Below are 17,862 nucleotides of genomic sequence, written 5' to 3' on the forward strand. Positions count from 1 at the left end.
CCTTCACGGAGACAAACCATGTGCGCGCCCGCTGCTGGACAAGCGATGTGCACTCGAATGGTGTCTCCCATCGCGTGCATGATTTATTACAGCTCGTCCGCTAGCTCCCTTTCTGCAGATGGCCAGCTATAGACAGCACGTTGCCTGCACAGACACATGATAAAGTCCTGCAATGCACTGAGGGCGCTCAACCACCCACAGGAGCACAGGAGAGGTTAAGGGTCAGGCGAGGCAGGCGCATTTCTGGCATGCCGTTTCCGTGATGGTGATGCCCTGGACTGCAGTATTACAGCTCACTTACCTCCTCAAAACCAGGGGATCAAGCGAGTATTTACTTGTTTGTAGGTGTACGTTAAGGATTTGAGTATTGTGCGCCCCTGATTTTAAAGTGCTCAAGCCTTAATAGGGTTGGTTAACGAGACATTAGGGCATTACCTGGTGTCTTCTATCCAACTCTGTCCACTCATTTAACAAATGAATGCACTCTGGGAGTTGTAGTGTTGGTACTAGATAAACCAAATCAGTGCAGGTAAAAGTGTCTGTGTGCCAGTCAGAACAAAGGTACTAATCCCACTAAGTAGATAGTTCATCTCGCAGAGGTCGAAAAATAAAATATGAATACGTTGTTTAATGACAGGTATTTATTGTTTGTTAACGTGATGATGTTTAGGCTGTGGCCGACAGTCATGATAATCTACCTGCAGTTGAATATGTAAGTGAGTGGTAGCTTATAAACTGCTGGAAAAATTGTTCTTACTTCCTATAGAAGTTGGAGCATTGCAACTACAGTGTTAGTTTTATACCAACTTCTGTTTCATAGGAACCCGTGGGGTGCCCACGACCCTGGTAATAGTTTACCAGGTGTTCTTGGTGTCAAGTTATGTAGTATCTGCTGTGCTGCTTGCATTGAACTTGCAAGCGCCGCGTTTACGGCAAGCCATGGCGCTGTCCTAGCACTGGCGTGATGTGTGCCTTGCTGAATCGCAAGAGTCCTCACAGGTAGACTTTAGCCCCACTAAAGCCTATTAATTGAATTGAAAGGGCATTTGTATAACGCATGGCTACCCGGAGGCCTCCCAGTGCTGGGCATGCCTAATCAGATGGTGATGAGGAGATTAGGGAAACAAAATAGTTTTCAATTGTTTTCGAAAGACCAGGTGGTTGTGTTCCATCCGAAGATGGAGCGACAGTGCGTTCCACAGTTTGGTAGCATTAGAGAGAAGAGACGACCACCGCTTCTGGCCCTCTCGACGCTGGGGACTGCTACAAGGTGGAGGTAGTCCGAACTGAGTTTCTTGTTAGCTTTGTATGGACTAGATTAATGGGGGCCCTTTTCCCTGCAGGGACTTATGCACGATGCAGAGGGCTTTAAAATTTACCCTTTCCTTCACCGGCAGCCAGTGAAGGGAGCTGATGGCAGATTTGGCTGGGGTGCGATTGGGTACACCAAATAGTCTGGCAGCGCAGTTTTGGACCGTTTGGAGTTTGGTCGTGACTGCCATCGGAGTTCCAGGTAAAGTGCATTTCCATAGTCAATCCTTGAGAGAAATAATGATTAAACTAGGACTTTCTTGGCTTGTGGAGGGAGGAGGGGGAAGCAGTTTCCTGGCTATTATGAGCAGGCAAAAACAGGTGGCAACTGTCTTTCTAGCCTGCACCTCGAATGTCAGGTTCTGACCTAGCCAAATGCCCAGACTCTTTATTTCAGTTTTGGGAGCTGGGACTGGGCCCATGCATGCTGGCCACAATGGCTCCAGTATCACTTGGGTGCGGTTGCCCAGGATCAGGACCTAGGTCTTATGCCCGTTAAGCTTCAGATGGGACGCGCCCATCCACTTAGAGACCTCGGTTAGGCACAAATGAAGGGCCATAGACTGATGAGTTGCCTAGTTTGAGAGCCAGGACCAATTGAGTGTCGTCGGGGTAGGTTACCACTTGGATACCAAAAGAGGCAACAATTGCCGCCAGAGGGGATATATATATATATTTATATTCACTTAAAAAAACCATAGGTTTCAGGACTTATATAGTTAGGAATCAGCATTTAAAAAAACATTGAAATTGCTCCTATATAGTTAGTTGTACTAACTATATTTCGCGCACCCGCAATCCACTGCTGATGTCACATATCACATCATTCATGACATGGTCAGTGACATCACTGATGACATCTCAAATGACATCACTGATGACATCATCCAGTGACTGTGTGTTTCTGTAAAGTTTAAATATGTTTTACATATTGAAGAATGAGTGGATTTATAATTGTCTGGATGAAGGATTTAGTAGGTGCGTGACTGACTACGAGTGAGTGATTAAATGTGTCTTACTAAATGCATGGGTTAGTGATTAAACTGTCTGAATGTGTGCATCAGTGTGCATCAGTATGTCTGTTGTTGTGTAAGCTGCTGCATGTGTTGATCAGTAGCTATACGAGTGGCTATATGTGTTATTGATTGGTTGCCCAAGTATTTGAATGGGAGACGGAGTGTGTGTGGGTGGCTGGGAGGTGTGTGACTTTGCACAGATGTGTGAGCAGTTGATTCACTAGGTGTATGAGTTCAAGAGTGCATGTGGAAACAACTATATGGGTGGTTGACTGTGTGCATGGGTGTGTTGGTGAGTGAATGGATATCTCAGTGCTACATGTCCAAGTAGGTACATATGTAAACACAGTGCATGTGAGAGTTGGCATATATTAATGACTATACATGAGAGCCAGTCAATGTGCGAGTGGCTGTATGGATCGTTGTGTACCTCTATCAGTGATTGTACAAGAGAGTAAGTATGTGTTAGTATATGTTTGAATAAGTAAGGTGTTGTGTGTATAACTGTATAGTTGAGGAAATGGAAGTGTGATTGATTACTTGCATGACTGACTAGGTGTGTGAGTAACTCCATGGATGAGTGGCAGTGTGCGAGTGTCTGTATAGGTGTATGCGTGCATATGATAGTGTTGTATTGATGAGTGACTGTATGTATGAGTGATTCTATGGGTGAATGAGTGAATGTGTGTGTAGACCTAGGAATCAGTGAGTGCATATGTAGTAACTGGTATTGGTGTGTCAATGGTTTCAAGAATGGTAGTCTGTATTTAACACTGGGTGTATCAAAGGTTATATTAGAGTGTGAGGAGGTGCATCGTATTATCACATGAATGATACCATCAGTGATGTGATCAGTGATGTCAAATGAGAGGTCATCAGAGAGGTCATCAGTGATGTCATTTGAGATGTCATCAGTGATGTCACTACCATGTCATGAATGATGTAATATGTGACATCCTCAGCAGTGGATTGCGGGTGCGCGAAATATAGTTAGTACAACTAACTATATAGGAGCAATTTAAATGTTTTTTAAATGCTAATTCCTAACTATATAAGGCCTGAAGCCTATGGTTTTTAAAGTGAATTTGCAAGGTTTTTAAAAAGCTAATTCCTAACTATATAAGGCCTGAAACCTATGTTTTTTTAAGTGAATTTTCAAGGTTTTTTTAAATGCTAATTCCCAACTATACAAGGCCTGAAACCTATGGTTTTTTTAAGTGAATGTGAAATGTTTTTTAAAATGCTAATTCCTAACTATATCCGGCGTGAAATGTATATTTTTTTTCAATAAATTTCAAAGGTTTTGTAAATGCTAATTCTATTAGCGGATAACGTTTATATATGTTATTATCCTTCAGGGACCACCAGAGCAGCCATCTTGTTTCTCAGGAGAGGCGAGGCACAAAAGAGCACAAAACAAGAGTGGAAAACGCGAAAAGGGGGCAGGGCTGAGACCCCCTGACCCCCTAGCCCTTCTAAGGGGGTCTCGGAAGGACCACCAAGTGCAAAAAATGTTTTTTTAAATTGCGTGGTACGCGCACCGTACGTGTACAGTGCGCGTACCCCACGATTTTTTAGAATTATAATTTTTTTTTGTTGCCCTTGGGGGTCCTTTTGGGACCCCCTGAGAAGGGCTAGAGGAGAGGGTTGGGGGGTCTCTACCCTGCCCACTTTTCTTGTTTTCCACTCTCGTTTTGGGCTCTCTTGTGCCTCATTTCTCCTGAAAAACAAGATGGTGGCCAACACTTCCTGGTTTGGACAGTTTGGAATGTTGACAGTCGACTGCCAGCCAATCGGAAACTCGCTCACGCACGTAAGGGTGTGCGTACGGTGCGCGTACGGTACGCGCATATAGATATATAATTTGCTCAAATTCAATTTTCTCAACAACTACTGGAGGGATTTTCACCAAATATAGAAAAGGCATTACTGCATACCTGTCCCTACCATTTTGCCAAGTTTGGTGTAATTCCGTTCAGCCGTTCGGGCTGTAGCTGTGACTAAAGGTCCCATAGAAAATGCCTTTTGAAACATTTCAAATTCTATTTTCTTAAGAACTACTGGAGGGATTTTCACCAAACATAGCAAAGGCGCATCTGCATACCAGGCCCTACCATTTTGCCAAGTTTGGTGTAATTCCATTCAGCCGTTCGGGCTGTAGCCGTGTCTAAAGGTCCCTATGGAAATTAACATGGGGAAAACACGTTTTGAGACCCCCCCCCCTTTCGGCCCCCGCTTGATGAATCCCCCCCGAAACTTTCAGGGAAGGAGCAGAGCTGGCCAAAATTCTGGAAAATTACACACAGATTCCTCAATCAGCGCCAAAGTTATTCCCAATAGTATGTTGAGCGCATATAGATATATAATTTGCTCAAATCAATTTTCTCAACAACTACTGGAGGGATTTTCACCAAATATAGAAAAGGCACTACTGCATATCTGTCCCTACCATTTTGCCAAGTTTGGTGTAATTCCGTTCAGCCGTTCGGGCTGTAGCCGTGTCTAAAGGTCCCATAGAAAATAACATTTGAAAAATTTCAAATTCAATTTTCTCAAGAACTACTGGAGGGATTTACACCAAACATACAAAAGGCACTGCTGCATACCAGTCCCTACCATTTTGCCAAATCTGGTGTAATTCCGTTCAGCCGTTCGAGCTGTAGCCTTGTCAGAATGTCCCGATGGAAATTAACATGGGGAAAAATTTATATTATATATATATATTAGTCTGGCTTAAAGATGAGCACTCCGGGACACCACATATCAGAGGCAGGGGTAGCGAGCTCATATCTCATTCAAAGACCTGGAAGAGACGACCCTCTACGAAGGAGCGCAGCCATTTCAAGGCCGTAGCAGCTATTCCTATTTTTTGAGACGGTGAATAAGAATACGGTGGTTCACCGTATCAAATGCTGCACTCAGATCAAGAAGGAAGATGGCTGCAGAACCACTGGTGTCCAGGATCTTTTTACTTTCCTCTACCACGGCTAGTAGAGCGGTTTCCGTGCTCTGGCGTGGGCGGAATCCGGTCGAGGAGGGGTGCAGTAGGCTATGGGACTCCAGGAAGTTGGAGAGAGTGTGGTTAACGTGTTTTTCGATCCCAGGAAGAAGGGAGATGGGGCGGTAATTATCCAAATCCCCCGGATCTAATTTGGGTTTCTTCAAGAGTGTCTTCACCATTGCCCTTTTCCAGTTAGGGGGTACTACTCCCGTGTTGAGGGAGGTATTGATCACATTTGCAACTATGTGTGCTACTTTTACCAGGATGTTCATGGGTGCAGGGTCCCTAGGTGAGCCACTTTGCACCAGAGAAATCAGAGTCAAAAGAGTTTCATGGGAGAGGGGGGAGAATGACTCCAACAGGTGACTGGGAAAAGTAGAGCATTGATAGTCCCGTTCATCATCAACTTGGGGCAGTAGTTTGAGAATGTTGTGGATTTTGGTGCTAAAAAACTCTGCCTGTTTATTGCATCGTTGGCCTGAAGTGTCAGGGGCGACAGGTGGGGCCGTTTTTTTTTTTATTAAATATTTTTATTGGTTTTTACACTTACAACATATGACAAATAACATATAATCATCATCGCATTTTCCATACAGGGGTGACAGTCCATGTGGTTTAGATGCTGGTAGTACAGTTTACTCTTAGAACACAAGCTTGAACGTCCCTGCATTACTACTAGAACATATAACATATAATCATTTGCACTTTGTGCTGGGGGTGTCGGATCTTGTCTGGCTGCAACAAAGTATATGCTTGACCGGCCCCCTGTCCATCTGTTTACTCTGAGAGAAAAAGAAAGAGGGGGGGAAGAGAGAAGAATTTAGGGGGGGTGTGAAGGGGGGGGGTGTCCTGCTCTAGTGGGTGGTGTGGTGATGGGCTTGTTGAATGTTTCTGACTAGCACTTTTATGGGGGTTCATAAAGGGTCTAGGAACTTACCCCTGTTGGGATTTCTCCATGGTGTATTTCTTAAGGCTGTGATGTCTGCTCCTCTCAGGTATGTCACCCAGTTGAGCCACCCCTTGAAGGTGGCTTTGGAGGTGTCCTTCCATTTGGTGAGTACTATTTGGACAGCTGCTGTTAGCAGGAGATCTAGGAGCTTTCTGTCATGTTGCATGTAAAGATCAGATGTTATAAATGCGGTGGTGAGTGTGGCAAACTCTTCTTTAAGTGTGCACCCTAAAGCTTTGTTTATGAAGGTGAATATTTTGTTCCAACATTTTTAGACCTTTGTGCAGTGGAAAATGAGGTGTGCCAGGTCCCCCTGCTATCTGTCACAATTCCAGCAGCGGTCATTTTCCCTCAGACCTAGGGTCGCTAAGCGAACCGGGGTCCAGTAGGTCTTGTGCAGAAGCCAGAATTTTGTCTGAGCTAACCCAGAGGAGATCATATTTTTCGATGGGGACAACCAGAGGGTGTGTCTTTCTGGCTCGCCAAGTGCGGTGCCTAGATGTGACTCCCAGTAACTGGTTGTTTTGTTGTTAAGCTTGGAGGAGCTGGGACGGAGTAGTTTGTAGAAGTGGGACACCTGGTGGCCCACTTTGTTCAGATTCTCCATATACTGGATAATTGAGGGTTTGTGTCTTGTTATTTTTTGATTTGGTTAGGGGTGTTCTGATTTTAAGGAAGTTGTAGAGTTCTATATCTGGTAGGTTATGCCGTTTTTTTTAGCATGTTGAAGGTGTAGGGGCTTCCCCCCCCATCTTCCAGCTGGGCTGGGTATGAGATCCTTAATCTTTTCCATGAGTCTATGGCTAGGGGTTTCCCCCTAGATTTTATCTTTGAGTTGGCCCACAGAGATTCCCAGTTAGAATTTTTAACGCTTTGCTCCAGTTTTTGGTCTACCTTAAGCAGAGCGTATCTAGTGTTTTTAAATATAGGGCTATCGTTTTGTGTCTGTTTGTTTGCGGTGACGAGTGTCATTGAGTCGAGATTGTGGAGTATGGCTTCCTCAATCATGAGCCAGACCGGAGTGTAAACATGGTTAGGCAGGATCCAGTAGACTCCCTGTCTCGCTATAAATGCAGTCTGAAATGTTCTGAAATCTGCCAAGTTTAGACCTCCTAGCTTCTTTTCTAGTCTTAAGTTTTTCAGGCTTATCCTCATCTTTTTGTCTTGCCATAGGAACTTGTTTATCAGCTTGTCCATTTTTCAGTGGAATTTGTCTGCGAGTGTAAGTGGAAGCATTCCCGCCAGGTAGTTGATCACCGGGGTGATCATCTTAATTGTATCTATCCTCCCCCACCATGTTATGAATTTGAGAGACCAGGACTCCAGGAGCTTTTTTATCTTTTCTAGGATTAGTTTCTCATTTTGGTCGAGAGTGGTTTTGAGGTTTTTGCCGAATTGAATCCCTAGATATTTGATGAACCCGGGTTGTAAGGCTAGTCCTGAGTTGTCTAGTACCTCTCTGGTGGTGTGGATGTTAAGTGGCATACATTCCGATCTGTCTCTGTTTAGTTTATAGCCGGAGTGGGCTGAGTATTTACCAATGGTATCCATGAGGGCAGTGATAGAGGGATGGGGTTTCTCCGACTGAGAATGTCATCCGCATAAGCTGCTAGTTTGGCTGTGGCCTCGTTGATGGTGACCCCCATCATTTCTCTATTGGCTACGATATCTCTGATCAGGGGTTCCAATGCCAGCAAAAACAGTGCGGGGACAGGGGACATCCTTGTCTTGTCCCTCGCTGAAGGGCAAATTGCTCTGAGACTGCCCCATTGATAGCTATCTGTGTACTGGGGTTTGCTTATGGTTCCATCACTTTCCGCGTATACTTCTCTCCCAGATTGTACGCTTGCATGCACTGTTCTAGGAAGTGCCAGGACACTCTGTCAAACGCTTTCTCTGCGTCTAGTGTGATTGCCAAAGCTGGTTTGTCAGACTTGGAGGACTGTTCGAGAACATGGCACAGGAGTCTTGTGTTATCATTTGACATACATGTCCTTAGTAATCCTACTTGTGAATTGCTTATCAGTTGAGGGAGTACCGTGTTGAGCCTTACAGCTAGGATTTTGGCATTGATTTTTCAGTCTATGTTGATAAGTGAGATGAGCCTGTAGTTTAGGTCGTTGTGCATCTTTGCCTTCTTTAGGGATAACCATTATGTTTGCTTCTATCATGGACTTAGACTCTGCTCCCACCCCCTCGCAGTGGTTGAAAACTTTTTTCATAGTTGGGAGTAGGATTGTGCGAAAACTTTTATAGAAGGAGGCCGTGTATCCGTCTGGACCCAGCGCCTTGTTGTCTTTAAGAGACTTAATCGCCATCTCAATTTCAGCTGAACTTATCTCCCGTCCTAGTGTCAGTGCTTCCTCGTTTGTTATTTAGGAAGCTTTAGTCTGTCCAGGTATCTGGTGCATCGGTCTTGGTCAAGTGTTTCGTCCCTTTTGTAGAGCTCTTGATAGAACTCACAGAACGTGCGTAGGATGTCCTTGTGCTGAGTGTGCGTGTTATGTTAGACAGTGATGGCTGAGATGGTGTGTTGTCTTTGTGTTTCAGGTACAACGCTAAGATTTTCCCTGCTTTGTTGGCCTTGCATAGGTTCATCTCTTTGTATTTGTTTATCCACAGTCCAGCACTTTCACTCCGGATTTATTTATTTATTTATTTTTCCGTCAGCTCTTTTAGGGCGCTAGAATTCCTTATTTCTTTGATGTGGCTTGCCTGTAGGTTTTTGATATCTTTTTCTAGTTGTTCTAGGTGTAGTTTAGTTTTTTTATTTCATTTGGCCTTGATATCTATTAGTGTCCCTCTGACTGTCGCTTTAAGCGCGTCCCACAGGGTCTTGGGGTCCATGCCTTGTGTGTTGTTATGTCTGATGTATTCTTTAATGGCTTGCTCTATTCTGATCTTGTCTTCCCGGTTTGCCAGAACTTCATTGTTAAACCTCCACCTGCGGGTGAGGTTCTCGTTGTGTCTCTCCGACAGTTGTAAGCGGATACAAGAGTGATCCGAGATAGTTCTAGCCGCTATTTCCAAGTGTTCTATTAAGTGGGTGTGTGAGCCCGAGATTAAGATGTAGTCTATTCGACTGCAGGAGTTGTGCGGGTTGGAGTAAAAGGTGTAGTCTCTGGTGACAGGGTGTTGTAGTTGCCATGGATCCTTCAGGTTAAATCTGTTGCATATGTTCTTTAGATTGTTGTGTGTGACTGGAGGGAGGGCGTAGGCCTGCGATTGTCTGTCCAGGGTGTAGTCTAGTGGCAAGTTAAAGTGACCTGCCAACACCGACATGTAGTTTTGGGGACTTGCTTCCAGTCTCCTCGAGACTCCATCAGAGTATGCGGCGTCATCTGTATTTGGGGCGTATACGTTCAGTACCTGGATGGTTTCCCCTCTCTTTTCAGTTGTGCTATTAGTAGCCTCCCTGCTTCATCGTGTTGTTGGTCCTCAATGGTTATCTTCGAGTTCTTATTTATCAGCGTGATCACTCCTCGCTTCTTCCCCGTTGCCGGTGAGCAGGCTACCTGTCCTATCCATCTTGCCCTGACTCTTGCTGCGTCCTCAAGGGAGTGCTTGGTTTCTTGTAACATTATGACGTCCCCTTTGGTCTTAGCTAGGATCTTTTTATTCACTTGACCAGGTTGTTGAGGCCTTTCACATTGAGGGAGACAATCTTCACGTTTGCTAACAAAGAGGTACGGTTATTCTGTGTCATAAATTAGAGTGTGTGTGCGTCGCGGGATGATGTGCATGTTTCTCCTTTGCTTCAATGTCTTTATTTGCCCCCTTTTGTGGCACGATTCCCAGGAGTTTGCGGTTTCCCTCTGGGCGATTCCAGTGTCTCCTACTGCCGCTTGTGGTACACTCATTACGCGTGACCGATTGCTCTGTGCGGTGTATTTTCCTGTAAACCCCCCCCCGCCGTATCGCCTTTGTCCTGGCTGCGCACTGACATGGTACTCATGCGGGGTCCCGGATTTGTTCCCATTGTTTGTAGCCCCCCGGGTGCTCTAATTGAACTTGTCCCACCTTTCTGCGTCGCTTCAGCGGGAGGCTCACGACTTTGTTGTTGCTCTCTTTTTCCAAGATGGCGGCCCCCTGTGTGTGGTTGCGGTTTCGTTTTATCGCGTTCCCACCTCCACTTTATATTGGACTTGATCCTCCCTCTTCGTAACCCTAAGGGCGGGGGGTTCGCAACTTTGTTCTTGTGGTCCGTAGTGGGCTGCAGTAGTGTTGGCCACAATTACCCTGTATTTCTCTGCTTCTTTGTAGTGGTTTCTCCTGTTGCCCCCCTTCTAAGATGGCGGCCCCCTTCAAGTGGTTGCAGTTTCGTTTTCGCTGGGCATCGGGGTTTCCCTTCTTCTGCCTCGCAGGGGTGTCGTAGTGGTGGCAGTGGGGTTGGTGTCAGGGTGTATAGCACGGACCTTGGTTCTGTGATTCTTGGTTCTGGACCAGACTCCCGTAGTGCTGACCTAGGCTGTCGTGGCTGTTTCGGCTGGGCTTAGCAGTTGGTCGCCATTTTGGGGAATCACAGGACCTCTTGCCTTGGGAAGTTATCGGGCTTTTTACCGGTCTCATACCCTCTGTGCCACGTTCTTTAGCGGCTTTTCTTGTTCTCCACTCTATCCAATTGCTAGGACAGGCATTTTCTCCTGTCGTTGATTGCTGTTAGGTCAATTATAGTCTTGGATGCTCTCTGGGAGTAGCGTAGCTCCGGATTTAGGCAAGGTCTCTCTAGGGGAAGGGGGAAGCCACAAGAATTTTTTCCTCGAAAAAAGATGCTTGTGCCTTTTTAATTTCTGCTCTGTATTTGCAGACGAACTAATGCCATAAAAGAGCAAGGCACAACACATTGGCACAATCCATTTATAAGGAAATGATAGACCGCAGAAGTCCTATTTGGGGCTGGGCCTTGGGAGGGAATAGAAGTATATGAGAAGCCAAATGCAGTTTTTACAGCTCTGACTATTTTTGTGGTTTGCTGCTCGATTGGCAACACTTGGTTTTGTATAGAGCAGGATAATTTTTGTTTGCAATGATGTAGGTCTTTGTATGGCAGCAGGCAACAACAAGAAAAGAAAGGCAGATCCCCATCATCACAATATCTTCCTTTTCTCAAATTAAGGATTGGCATGTTACAGAAGTGGTTTAGGTATTTTTCATTTAGGTACCAGCTGCACCGGTGGCACTGGATGCCATCTGCGAACCTCGGGAAGTTCGCTTTGTTGCTGTTGCACATGAATATTGAAGAAAGCAGAGGAGAAGCTGGGGAACTCCACAGTCATGCTAAGCTAGCCAGGGGACGCACTGTTCTGATCATCTATTGCTTGAGACAAGAGGCACACCCATGATGTAGTCACTAATATCTGGATACAGATTACCCCTTCAAGGCGCTACTTGTCAGCAAGCTGTTAGTTATGCCAGTCACAAGAAGGGCTAGAAGGGAGAGCGGTGTGTGAAGACTTTAAAAACACCCCCAGGGCTTCAATTAAGTGTGCAGAAATCTTTCACCAATAGCAGCATTCTATCCAGGGACATCTGCCGAACGTTGGATCTTCAGGATAAACAGCGATTGTTGAAGGCACATTTGATGGACCTTGTGACATTCGTGTTTGGCTCATAGTGGAGGGCAGGGTCGAGAAAAAAGTGCATTCCGTTTTTCACTGCTAGAGATAATCAGCAGAGCAACATGGATGCACCAAACCGGCTTAAACTCGTTGCTCCCTTATTTCTGACAACAGGAGTCTTTGTGGGTGTAATTCACAAGCTGCTTGACATTCCACCTAATAGAAGAGCAGCTCCATTGCTCGCTGTGGTATTGTGCTTGTGTGTACATTCTGCTGCAGAATGTGCACTGCTGAAGTTGGTGTATGATGGTCTGATATCAGAGAGAATCTGAAGAGGATGAAGAGAGCGGAGCTTCTCCACTGAAGCTGGGGGACTGTTGCCAGGTGTTGTAAGGAACAAATCTACTTTCGGAAAACAGTCACAATCGGAGAGGAACGAGGTGATCCAGTCCAAAACTGTCAAAGGTTGCCGAGAGGTCTAGGAGGATGAGAGCGGTTGTTTCTCCGTTGTCCATCAGGGTCCCGATTTCGTCGGTGGCTGCGATGAGGGCGGTCTTGGTGCTGTGGTTGGCTCGAAATCCGGACTGGGATGGGTCGCGCGAGTTGTTTGCCTCGAGGAAAGTGGTCAGCTGTTTATTGACGGTCTTCTCGATGGCTTTAGCTGGAAAGGGAAGAAGAGAGATGTGGCGGAAGTTCTTGAGGTCTTTGAGGTCCGCTGTGGGTTTCTCCAGAAGGGCGTTGATTTCTGCGTGCTTCCAGCTCTCAGGGAAGGTGGCTGACGTGAAGGAGTTGTTTATGATGTTCCGGAGATGGGGTCGGCTTTGTTGAAGATGTGATGGGGGCATGGGTCAGAGGGGGAGCCGGAGTGGATGGAGTTCATGACATTGGTGGTATCTTAAGTGCTGATGAGGGTCCAGGTGCTGAGGGTGGTGGTGGGGGTCATTGGTTCGGTGACTACAGGCGGAGTCTGGGGTCCGAAGCTGTAGTGCATATATGCGATCTTTCGGTGGAAGAACGTGGCGAGGGAGTTGCAAAGGTCTTGTGATGGTGTGATGTCGTTGTTGCTGGGGTTGGGGTTGGAGAGCTCTTTGACGATGTTGAAGAGTTCCTTGCTGTTGTGGGTGTTGTTGTCTAGCCGCTCTTTGAATGATGTCCTTTTGGTGGTGCGGATCAGCTGGTGGTGTTCGCGAGTGGCATTATTGAGGGCTGTCATGTTTTCTGTCATCTGTTCTTGGCGCCAGGTTTTTTCAAGGGTGCGGCAGGATTTCTTTGAGTCTTTGAGGGAGTCTGTGAACCATGGGGTTTTCCTGTTGCCGGTCTTGCCTGGGTGGATCTTCAGTGGAGCAAGGTTGTTGGCGCAGTTGGTGATCCACTGTGCGAGGTTGTGGGCTGCGTCGTTTGTGTCAGAGGTGTTGGTTGGCGGGTTCTGGCTCAGTGATGAGAGGAGCTGGTCTGTGGTGATTTTGCTCCAGCACTCTGCGGGGGATTTGTTGCGTGCGGTGGTGGGATGTAGTCTTTTTGAAGGTGAATTGGATGCATCTGTGGTCGGTCCAGTGTAGTTTGGTGGAGTGGCTGAAGGAGACGTGGTTGCTGGCGGAGAAGATGGGGTTGAGCGTGTGGCCAGCGAGGTGGGTGGGGGTGTCCACCAGTTGTTTGAGTCAGAGGTTGACAAGGTTGTCGAGCAGGGTGGTGGTGTTGTTGTCGTCGTTGTTGTTGTTGTTGTTGTTGTTTTTCTCCAGGTGGAAGTTCAGGTCCCCTAGGAGGATGTATTCTGGTGAGGCTAGGGCGTGCGGGCTGACGAAGTCGGCGACTGTTTCGCTGAAATGTGTGCGCTGGCCCGGGGGTCTGTAGATGAGTGTTCCCCTGAGGACGGTCTTGGGGTCGGTGTGAATCTGGAAATGTAGGTGTTCGGCAGTGGAGAGTGTGTCCTCGGCGTTGGTCGAGATGTTGATGGTGTTCTTGTAGATGATAACTATTCCTCCTCCGGTTTGGTTGATGCGGTCCTTCCGGGTGATCTTGTAGCCGTCTGGGATGGCTATGGCGAAGTCGGGGGCCGAGGAGGCGTTCATCCAGGTTTCCGTGAGGAAGGCGACATCTGGTGCTGTTGTGTCGAGGAGGTCCCAGAGTTCGATGGCGTGCTTGTGGACGGAGCGTGTGTTGAGGAGTATGCACTTGAGGTGGTTGTTGTTGCTTGGTTTGGCGGGCGGGGGCAGGTTCAGAGGCAGGTTAATTTGCAGGCTAGGCAGGTGAAGGGTCGGTGGGTGCGCTTTGGGGTGGCTCGGTAGCAGGCGGGTGGTCGTCCGGTGTGGAGTGCGGTGAGGGTGGCGGTGTCGTATCTCAGTCAGGTAGCCTGACTCCACTTCGCTTCACCGCCCTGGTCTCACAGACGCTGCCACTGCACGCTGACCACGACTTCAGTGACTGCATCGTGGCTTGGGGCACCGCTCGTAAGTCACACGATGCACCGCCCTGTCCCACAACGCAGTCTGGACCGACCAATGCCAGCGTCCCGCAACCGGCTCAGTCGCTGGCACTGTAACCTACCAGCACCGCAAAGAGCTCTGCCTCTCACCGATGCTGCTGGACAACCGTTACCGAGCAACTACCTGCACCGCGCCTTGAGGGCACCGCCGCTGCACCACTTCACTTCACATCTCAACTGCAATAGTTGCCATGACCAGCTTGCACCAACATGTCGGCAGCAACGAAACCAGACACCCCTTACTGATGCGGTCAGGCGGAACTGTTGGGATTCTGTTGTTTACAGTATCACAGTAGTCCCGGACAGTCCTTCCAACTCGGAAGAACTGTGTTTTTGAGATATTTCTGCAATTTTAAACGATATCTTGCAAAGTATAGATTTGTAAGTAGTGTATGTTGGTATCATCATTTTGGTCTTGTTTTGAATATATACAAATATTGGATATATTTCTTAACTGGTGTGGTATCCTTTTGTAGTGTTTTCACTGTATTACTGTTAATTATGTGCAAATGCTTTACACACTGCCTCCAAGATAAGCCTAACTGCTCGCGCCAAGCTACCAAAGGGGTGAGAAGGGGTTTAGTGTATTTTAACTCAATATAGGGGTGTTTTTTTAAATATTGAACTTTCTTGCTGGTGTGGGCAGGGGAAATCGAACCCTGAATTATCAGAGCACTCCTACCGACGCTGCCATTTTTTGGACGGTTGAGGTCTAGTTGTTCCTCTACACTGGCTACTAAACGGGATGCTGTGCTAGCTCGCGCAACCCATAACAGGGCGGAGACGCTGTTCCTCTGTTCTTCTTGCTGTTATTCTCTCTGCTCTACCGCCATTCGCTTTTAAAACTCTGCAATTTTAAAATACGGTCATTGTGATCTGTTTTCTGTGTATTTTAATTTAATGTGGGGTTTTTTTTTTAAAATATTGAACTTTGTTGCTGGTGTGGGAAGGGGAATCGTACCCTGATTTATCAGAGCACTCCTACCAACCTCGCCATTTTTGGACAGTCATGGTCTAGTTGATCCTCTACACTGGCTATTAAACGGGGACGCGCTCTGAAGGCGCGCCTATGGCAAGCCCGTCTGCGCCAGTCAGCGTCCCGGAGGCGGCTGGCGCTGGAATCCTTATCGGTTTATCTCCAGTACGGCCTACACAGCTCAAACATGACAGAGAAGTCTTACTTAGTATTGGTAGGTGAATGTGTTGTAGACACCATTTGTCTATGCCGTTGAGTGAGGAGGCTGTTCCCTGCAAAGACTAAGTGTCAGGTTCCCCTAGTAAATTGTAGTGAGTCACCGACTCCAGTTACTAATAAAGTCCAAAGGGGAGAGGGTGGCCGGTAGCTACTAGCGTCTTTACTTAACACACGCTCAGTTAAGAAACGCAAGTTTTAACTTGACGAATTACTAATGGACTCTAGCCCTGACATGATGTTTTTAACAGAAACTTGGTTGACGGAGGCCTCAAACGCAACCATTGATGGAGTGATCCCCTCTGGTTACCAGATTTTGAGGAAAGATCGCTGCAAAAGGGAGGGGTGGGGGTGGACCTAATATATAAAAGCACCCTCAACTGTGTCCCTCTAGCCCTTCCTGAAGTTGAGGGTGCAGAATCCCTGGGCTTCCTTTAAACTATCTCGGCCCACCAGTCCATAGATGGAATGGTTATCTATCGCCGCAAGGGCCTGCTGGGAAATCTTTGGAGGCGACCAGCCACATTATCTCTACCTTAGCTGTCAAATACAGTCATTGTTTGGTCCTTGGCGACTTTAACTTACATAAGGATTACCTTTCAGAACCGGAGGCTCTTAAACTGTGTGAAACCCTGGATATACTTAATTTGACCCCTTTTGTCCATCTACCCACGCACGATAGGGGCCATACATTAGACAAGATTTTCTCCTCTAAACCAATGGAAGTCTAGGCACCTCTCCCCCTTACCTGGTCCGACCACTGCTTGATAAATTTTAGAGTCCCCAGGGAATTCAATAAATCCAGATTATAGGCAAAGATCCGGGCTGGTAGTTTTAGACAGCCTAATCTGATTACTCCGGAGGCGATGCAGTGCTTTGCAGTCACATCCTACCCTAGTTGTGGGAACCTTAAAAGCGATGTGCACTCCCTGGAGCAATGGCTGCTTATAAGAACCTCTGGACTTGGCCCTCACACCCCCCCCCCCCCCCCCCCACTGTGAGAGTGGCCAAGGTGAATCGCGCCTCTGCCCCCTGGTATACTGAAACTCTAAGAAAAAGTAAAAATGCTTGTAAACAATTGGAAAGAATATGGCGAACAAACTATATGACCCAAGATAAAATTATTTTTAGAGAGGCCCTAAGAGACCATTACCGGAAAGTTCGTGAAGGGAAGAAACTCTTCTTCTCTACTAAAAAATTGACCAGGCTGGCAATAAAAGTAAAGAACTTTTTTATGTCGTCAAAAATGTTTCCTCACTGGCAGCTATTAGGTGCCCGTTTGTACACACTAGTGAATGGACTGATATGTTGGCCTCTTTTTTCATGATAAAATGAAGAAAACACAAAACTCTTTTGAATTACAGCCATTGGTTTCAGTAACAGAGTAAGTTTACATCACCACTAAGGAGAGCTTGGTTTCCTCCCTTATGCAGTTCCCTGCAATCCCAATGGACCAATCATTAAGGCTTATGAAGTCCCTGAAGTCGGGCTCTCCAGCGGACCTCTGCCCTGCCAAGGTATTGTCGGCAATTGCTGAGGGGATCAATCCTACTGTGAATCGGATCCTTAACAAGTCCTTGCAGGAAGGACCTTTGCCTCTTTTTTGGAAACATGCCAAAATTCTTCCTTTGCTTAAAAAAAACTTCCGCTGACACGGAGGTAGCTGGTAATTATCGACCCACATCTTTCCTGCCTTTCTTCTCCAATGTTTTGGAGAAATATGTCAATTCCATTATCACCGAATACATCGAGACCAATCACCTTTTGCACCCAAGTCAGTCAGGTTTCAAGGCGAACTTCAGGACTGAATCAGCCCTATTAGTAGTGGCTGACACTATAAAAGCGACTCTAGACAGGGGCAGCAATGCGGTCTTGGTTCTGCTGGACCTCTCCGCGGCTTTGGACACCGTCCCCCACAATAGACTGGTGCAAAGACTAGCGGAGGGTGGTGTCGATGGCACGGCCCTGAGATGGATTAGGTAATTTCTCAATAATCGTATCCAGACCATATGCCCCCCCATTTTCCACTGATATTCCTCCTATGAATGTCAGGGTCCCGCAGGGCTCTATTCTAAGAAGCCCCACTCTATTTAATTTATATCTGGCCCCTTTTGAACTTTTGGCTGAACAACACGGGGCTAAGATTATATTGTATGCAGAAGATACCCAGCTGTTGTTCACGTGTGAGAAGGGGACAGAGTTTGATGGTCATGCAATTAATGCTGGTATCTTAGAGGTCTTCTAGTGGCTAAAAAACAATCAAATGAAATGTAATCCTGATAAGTCCGAGATAATATTATTCGGCCACCGCCCCTGTGAGACATGGAACAGCTGGTGGCCGCAGAATCTGTCC

The 17,862-nt window shown here is 46.7% G+C and overlaps 1 protein-coding gene and 1 long non-coding RNA gene across 9 annotated transcripts in view; one reads left to right on the forward strand and one right to left on the reverse strand.

Annotated features, from left to right (window-relative positions):
- The window catches only part of RALGPS2 (Ral GEF with PH domain and SH3 binding motif 2), a 1,046,762-nt gene that overhangs the window by 968,551 nt on the left and 60,349 nt on the right, over nt 1-17,862 (reverse strand). The window lies entirely within an intron of this gene.
- LOC147747841 (uncharacterized) overlaps nt 1-17,862 on the forward strand; it is a 492,480-nt gene that overhangs the window by 168,724 nt on the left and 305,894 nt on the right. The gene's annotated exons all lie outside the window — the stretch shown is intronic.

The sequence above is a fragment of the Lissotriton vulgaris genome, chromosome 1_1, assembly GCF_964263255.1.
Source record: "Lissotriton vulgaris chromosome 1_1, aLisVul1.2, whole genome shotgun sequence".
Taxonomy (NCBI): Eukaryota; Metazoa; Chordata; class Amphibia; order Caudata; family Salamandridae; genus Lissotriton; species Lissotriton vulgaris.